A 6,154-nucleotide genomic window follows, 5' to 3' on the forward strand; every position below is an offset into this window, starting at 1 on the left:
TCCAGCAAGTTTAATGTTTCTGTTTTAATATTTAGATCTTTAATCCATTTGGATTTTAATTTAGTGCATGGCGAAAGATAAGGGTCTAATTTTAATCTGTGGCAGGTTGACATCCAGTTTTTCCAACACCATTTATTAAAGAGGCTATCTTTCCTCCACTGAGGATGGTGAGCTCCTTTGTCAAAGATGAGGTAGCTGAGTACATCTGCATTTGTTTTTGTGTCTTCCAGTCTGTTCCACTGATCCTCAGGCCTATTTCTTTGCCAGTACCATGCTGTACAGCAGACTTTTCAACACAAACCCTTGGGGCAAGGAGAGCCTGGAATGAGATATTTCAAGTACCAAAAGAGAACAACCTCCGACCTAGACTGATGTATCCTGCAAAACTCTCTTTCAAAATGGATGGGGAAATAGGACACTTCCACGACAAAGAACACCTGAGAAACTACATGAATACCAAACCAGCACTAAAGCAGTTCTAAACAAGATCCTAGAAAAAGACAATGAAGGCAACAACACCATGAGGCCCAACAGAGCAAACCAAATAGTCAAGGCAAGAAACTAAAGGGAGAAGGTGAAAAAGTAAAAAGAGTCAACAAAAGGCCAATAACATGTCAATAATAAGTCAGTACATATCAGTTATAACCATCAATGTCAATGGCCTCAACTCACCAATCAAGAGAAATAGACTGGCAAAATGGAATAAGAAGCAAAATCCAACAATATGTTGTATACAAGAAACACACCTAGTGAAAAGAGAAGCCCATAGACTGAAAGTGAATAGGATAGAAAACAATTCTCCATGTGACAGGAGCCCATCACTTTAAGACACAGCTAACCACACAGAGGTTAACCAGGGAACAGACCCTCTTTCTACCTGAATCTGCCTTAGTCATGTACTTCTCATGTTCAAGAACTGTGAGGGATAAATTTCTGTTGTTTACGTGTTTACAGCTTTTGTTATATCAGGATGATAAAGAGTAAATCCTTCTCATATTTATTGTTAGAAAATTCCTCTATAAATAGTGGTTAGGGGCTGGGGATTTAGCTCAGTGGTTTTGCCACCTGCTTTGCAAGCACAAAGACCCAAGTTCAATCCCCGGTACCAAAAGAAAAAAAAATAGTGGTTAGCAGAGCCTTGAAAGGGTGTGGGAGAAGGAGGAAGAGAGGAAGAGAGGATGGTTAATGGATACAGTTGGGTAGAAGGATTAACTTCAAATGCTCTGTAGCACAGTATGATAACTATGCTTGACAATAATCAATTGGATAGTTGAAAATAACTAATAGAAACAACTATGTGTCAGCCCGCCTACCCTCCAGGGGAGCTACTGGTAGTGGCTGAGACAGTGCAGCAGACAGCCGCCAGAGAGTAGCAACTGCCAAGCTAGCCCAGATGAGCACCTACCGCCATGGCAGTGAGGAAACATGGGACATACGGATTGGGAATATGAATTCATTTGAAGAACCAGTTTGGGGGCATGAACGTCATTCTGATGAAACTGGATTGGGATAATTTCATGATCTTTGTTTTTTTATGTATTTAAAATTTTGCGTTTGACTTAAAGTGCCAAGAGAAAATCTGCATGTTGCAAAGTGGTTCTGGCCACCTCCTTGATTTGGGTATTCTTGGATATGTTCCTGCTGCTTTCCTTCAGTGAATGCAACAAATGCGATGAGAGAAAGGAGAGAGGACTTCATGCTGGGGATGTTCTAGAGCCAGTACAAAAGCCTCATGAAGGTACTGGAGAAATGGAGAGCCCTGTCGTCATTCCTAAAGAGGACCAAGAGAAAATGAAAGAGATGTTTAAAATTGATCAGTTCAATTTAATGGCAAGTAAGATGATTACACTCACAGAAGTTTACCAGATGTCAGGTTAGAAGGGTGTAAAACAAAGGTGTATCTTCCAACAAGTGTCCTGTTTTCCACAATGAGGCTTGGAAGCACACTTCTTCAAACTGTTCACAGTGTCATCAATCGCTCACCAAGACACACGGTAGAAGAAATTGTTCCAATAGATGATGCCAGTAAAAGAAACTTTTTGAAAAGACCTCTAAAGTGTTATGTGAAAAAACTAAAAGTGCCAGTTCATGTAAGTCAAATGGAACAGCATTCTGGGTTGATCAGAGCTACATTAAAAGGAGATGCTGTCTCCAAAGGTCAAGTGATTACCTTCTTAGAGGCTCATTGTGAGTGCACAGTGGGATGGCTGGAGCCTCTCTTAGCCAGGATCAAACAGGACAGGAGAACAGTGGTATGTCCTACCATTGATGTGATCAGCAATGATACTTTTGAGTATATGGCAGCTCTGATATGACGTACGGTGGATTCAACTGGAAACAATTTTTGCTGGTATCCTATTCCCCAAAGGGAAATGGATAACAGGAAAGGTGATCAAACTCTTCCTGTCAGAACACCTACAATGGCAGGAGGCCTTTTTTCAGTAAATTGGTACATATGATGCTGGAATCGATATTTGGGAGGAGAAAATCTAAAAATTTCCTTTAGGATCTGGCAATGCAGAGGAACTTTGGAAATTGTTACATGCTCACATGTTGGATATGTGTTTCAGAAAGCAACATCTTACACATTTACAGGAGGCATGGGGCAAATCATCAACAAAAGTAACAGACGACTTGCAGAAGTGTGGATGGATGAATTCAAGAATTTTTTCTATATAATTTCACCTGGTGTTACAAAGGTAGATTACGGAGATATATCAGGACTTGGTCTGAGACACAAACTACAATGCAAACCTTTCTATTTGTAACTAGAGAATATCTACCCTGATTCTCAAATTCCACATTATTATTTCTCAATGGGAAAGATACAAAATGTGGAAACAAATCAGTGTCTAGATAACATGGCAAGAAAAGAGAATGAAAAAGTTGAAATTTTTAATTGTCATGTTGTGGGAGATAATCAGGTTTTCTCTTACTGCCAACAAAGAAACAAGGATGACCTTTTCTTGGACATTTCCAAACTTAATGGCCCCATTACCATGCTCAAATGCCACCACCTAAAAGGCAACCAACTCTGGGAGCATGACCCAGAGAAATTTACCCTGCAGCATGTGAACAGTAATCGTGCCTGGATAAAGCCACAGAAGAGGATAGCCAGGTGCCCAGCATTAGAGACTGCAATGGAATCCTGTTCCTACAGTCACTTCTTCGAAACATCACCCTTCCAGAAATATTCTGAGATCAAATTTACAAAAAAAAAGAAAAAAGGATTGACTGGGCTACTTCAACATACATTTCTGCCACATTCTTAAGTATCAAAAAAGGAAAAGTGCTTTCCTCCTCTGCAGAATGTAAGGTTTATCAGCCATTAAAATTCAGACTCCTCTAGCTTTTCACTAGCTGTGAACCAGCCTTCCTGTCTAAGGACGTGAAACTGCATAGTAGTGAGACTGTGCACACTGATGTTTACAAGATGGAAAGAGCCTTTCATCAAAAGTCATGGGAAAGAATATTCAGACAACAAAACTTAATCAACAAAATGTGCTTTTTGAAGAACTGTACCTTTTATGGTTTGATTGCACATCAGTAATTTCTGCTGAATGTGCTATCCTAATGAAGATGTTTCCAAGATTTTTTTTCCTAATTAGAACTGGTAGCTAGTATATTAACTATTGACATACAAATAAATGAAAAAGAACTAGAACCAGATTCACAATCATGAAAACAACATTTTTACAACAATTTTTAAAAACTATATTAAACAGGGTCTAAAGAAAATTACAACAGAACTATGAGAAGTACAATTTGTCATAGTATAGTATCAAATTTCTAGATAGATTTTTAACCTCAGTGGGGAAAAAACTGATTCCAATGACATTCATTTTGTTTTCATCTGTGATAGTCATGAATGCTTTTATTTTTCTTGGGGTGTTGAAAATGAGCCAGGAAAAAAGCTCTTTAAACATAGTTTTAATTTCTACAGCATTTTTATATTTCTTTTGGGGGCTACTGGAATTGTAATTTTAATTGCCTTCTAAACATGAAGAATTAACATCATGGTGTCTGATCTCAACTGAACAAGTTAAATATTTCAGTTGCTCTCGGGTCAACTGGCTTATATTCTGTCTCTCCCTTTGACTCATACGCACATGCACACATACAACACACACACTTCTTGCCACATCAACTTCTTAATTTGATTCAACAGATTATGCTTGATACCCACGATTCACACTACTGTATTACAGATTTGTTTTCCTAGCAATAAATTTTCAGTTCTTCATGATTCGACTTAAAAGGCTTACAGAAGCATTTTATTATTTGGGTATCTGGAGATAATAAAGGTTTCCTGGAAAACCTTTTTCACTCCATACACAGATGTACTTCTATTGTCAAGTGCAGACTTAGATTAGATTCTTGAACTGTAATGTTGATCTGCTGCTTTTTTAAAATAAAATTTGACTGAAACTGTTCAATTGGCATTTTTTACTGAATTAGACAAAGAAGTGCAGCTGTTTTTTCATATAACTAGTCCTGCATTTCTTCTCTAAACTGCATTTAGGTCAAATTTGTTTTATTTTTCTCTAATTTTTTAATATTTAGGTATCCACTAAAAATTGATGTCAGTTAAAGGCAATTTTTAATCTCATAGAAGGAAAATCTCGTGACATTCTCCCCAATATGTAAAGATGTCCATTGGCTAAGATGCATATATTTTTCCTTTCTATTTCTAAGATTATATTTAATGGTAGTCTTTCTTTGATTATCAAAGACTGTCACTGCAGGCAGTGCTGTTGTGCCTAAGAATATTTCTGAAAGTCATATCACTAATGATAATTTGCCAACTTGGATGTACACAGTTTCCACATCAAGCACACATGGATGTTTTAGGGTGAGACTATAACACCGAATACATAAACTGTCCCCAAGAAATTTGAAATGACGAAGGTGCTGGGTGGAATATTTTTTTTTTCCTATTCAGGCCTACTGCTTGAATAAGTCAGATGTCTAATCAATAAATTATTTTGGGGGCTAGGGCTTTAGCTCAGTGGTACCACTGCCTGCCTCTCAACCGCAAAGACCTGAGTTCAATCCCCAGTACCAAATAAATAATTTTCATCCTCAGAATTTCAGGTTTTTGTACATCAGCATAGTTTGGTTATATTCTTTATTGTAAGAAAACTGAATGGCAATGTGATTTAAGTTTTGTTTTGTTGGGGGGTGTGATTTAATTCATGGGTATTTTTAGAACCTGATAAATAATCCCATTGCCTTTATTTTTCTACTTAAACTATTCCTAAATACTTTGAAAATCTAAAATATTCCTGAATAAAAAAAAAAGAAATGATATGTGTCTCAGTTTGTAACAGCTAAAGCTTGGAAACATCCCAATTGTCCACCAACTATAGACTGGATAAAGAAAATGTGTTGTTGTTTTTTTTTTTTTTTCTAAAATGGAATACTACTCAGCCAATAAACAATGAGAAGATAGAGCTGGAGATTTAGCTTAGTAGTTCCACCACCTGCCTCTCAAGATCAAAGTCATGAGTTCTATCCCCAGTACCAAAAAAAAAAAAAAAAAAGAATGAAAAGCTAGAAACATTTATAGCTAAAGAGATGCACATTGAAGCCATACTTTTTTTATTTTTTTCTACCAGGGCTCAATGAAGCCATACTCTTAAATGAAATAAATAGGAAACACATGGTAAATACTGAATAGTTTCTCTGGTGTAAGAAACTAAAAGTGTAAATAAGGATCAAAATGTATAATTGATAAAGTGAAACAGAAAGAAAAGGTCTAAAAGGGTAGAGGAAGTGGGAGGGGTAGGGGAAAGGAAAGAGGGGAAAAGAAAAAATATGAAAAAAGGAAAAAATGAAAACAAAGTCTTTATAAATAGGGAGGGGTGGAGGGGGTGAAGGGAGGGCAGGGGAATGGGGAAAAATAAGAACCAAGATACCTCATGTAAAGGTACAAGATCCCAATGATGAATGTAACTATATTGTATACCTAAAATGTACCAATAAACATAATAAAAAAAAGAAACAATATATATCAGAGGTTACAGATATGCCAATTATTATGACCTAGTCACAATAAATTGTATACAAATATGAGATGTGGTCAAAAACTACAGTGAATATTTAACTTTTAAACTTAGTATAGTGAAAAATACATTTCCATTAATCTTCCTCA

The 6,154-nt window shown here is 36.7% G+C and overlaps 1 pseudogene; it reads left to right on the forward strand.

The window, feature by feature from the left end:
- Nucleotides 1-3,199, forward strand: part of LOC104868100 — a 10,386-nt pseudogene extending 7,187 nt beyond the window's left edge.
- Nucleotides 3,200-6,154: the final 2,955 nt, after the last annotated feature.

The sequence above is a fragment of the Fukomys damarensis genome, unplaced genomic scaffold (genome assembly GCF_012274545.1).
Source record: "Fukomys damarensis isolate Sample0158 unplaced genomic scaffold, DMR_v1.0_HiC HiC_scaffold_17, whole genome shotgun sequence".
Classification (NCBI taxonomy): Eukaryota; Metazoa; Chordata; class Mammalia; order Rodentia; family Bathyergidae; genus Fukomys; species Fukomys damarensis.